The sequence below is a fragment of the Mandrillus leucophaeus genome, unplaced genomic scaffold (genome assembly GCF_000951045.1).
Source record: "Mandrillus leucophaeus isolate KB7577 unplaced genomic scaffold, Mleu.le_1.0 Scaffold293, whole genome shotgun sequence".
NCBI lineage: Eukaryota > Metazoa > Chordata > Mammalia > Primates > Cercopithecidae > Mandrillus > Mandrillus leucophaeus.
The window spans coordinates 3,452,630-3,453,829 of NW_012103065.1; the positions used below are offsets into that span (position 1 = coordinate 3,452,630).

At 36.6% G+C, this 1,200-nt stretch overlaps 1 protein-coding gene across 1 annotated transcript in view; it reads right to left on the minus strand.

Moving 5' to 3' along the window:
• Positions 1-1,200, minus strand: part of CACNA2D1 (calcium channel, voltage-dependent, alpha 2/delta subunit 1) — a 453,354-nt gene that overhangs the window by 435,220 nt on the left and 16,934 nt on the right. The window lies entirely within an intron of this gene.

Sequence of the window (1,200 nt, forward strand, 5' to 3'; positions counted from 1 at the left end):
AACTCGGCTTCCCAAAGTGCTGAGATTACTGGAGTAAGCCACTGCATCCGGCCTCAGTTATTATTTTTAATTAAATGTTTCAACTTCTAGCAACATGGCATAACAGAATTTCCAAGCAACATACCTGCTACACTACAACAATATCTTGGATACTTGAAGAAGCATAATATAAAGATTTAGAAGTATCTAAGAAAGCATAGAAAATTTATGAGGGTCAAGATATTTATAAAACATAGTAAACAAAAAAATCTGAACTCTGAGTATTAAGTAAATAGGAAATTCAGAGTTGTATTGAGACAAATATCCATAAATATACTGAAATCTATACAATAAGAGGAACCAGGCTAGGCGCAGTAGCTCATGCCTGTAATCCCAGCTCTTTGAGAGGCCAAGGCAATAGGATCACTTGAGCCCAGGAGTTAAAGGCTTGCCTGCACAACATAGGAAGACCTCATCTCTATAAAAAATTAAAAAACTAGCCAGGTATGGTGGTACATGCCTGTAGTCCCAGCTACTTGGAGGGCTGAGATGGGAAGGCTGCTTGAGCCCAGCAGGTTGAGGCTGCAGTGAGCAGTGATTGTGCACTGCACTCCAGGCTAGGCAATGAAGTGAGACGCTGTCTCAAAAACAAACAAACAAAGAATAAGAGGAGCTAAACTGAAGCTCCAGCATTATGTCTAAGAAAAGATGTATAAGAAGTTTATGAAAAAAAAATTGTTAAAGTTTATCAAATGGTGTAAAATACTGCTAAATGAGAGATACTATGTATAAATAGAAAGACAAAATATAATAAAAATATCAATTCTTCTCAATTTGATCTGAGTCAATATAATACAAATCAAAATCCCAGCAGACATGTTCCTGGATAATTATATGCTGAATCTAAAATTTAGATAAACGGTAAGAGTTTAAGAATACTCAAGATTATTCTGAAGAAGAATATAGTGAGGGACTTAGCCTATGTATTTAGTCTGTTCTCACACGGCTAATAAAGACATACCCCAGACTGGATAATTTATAAAGGAAAGAGGTGTAATTGACTCACAGTTCCACATGGCTGGTGATGCCTCACAATCATGGCGGAAGGCAAAGGAGGAGCAAAGTCACATTTTACATGGCAACAGGCAAGAGAACATGTGTAAGGGAATTCCCCTTTATAAAACCATCAGATCCTGAGGCTTTTTTTTTTTTTTTTTTTTT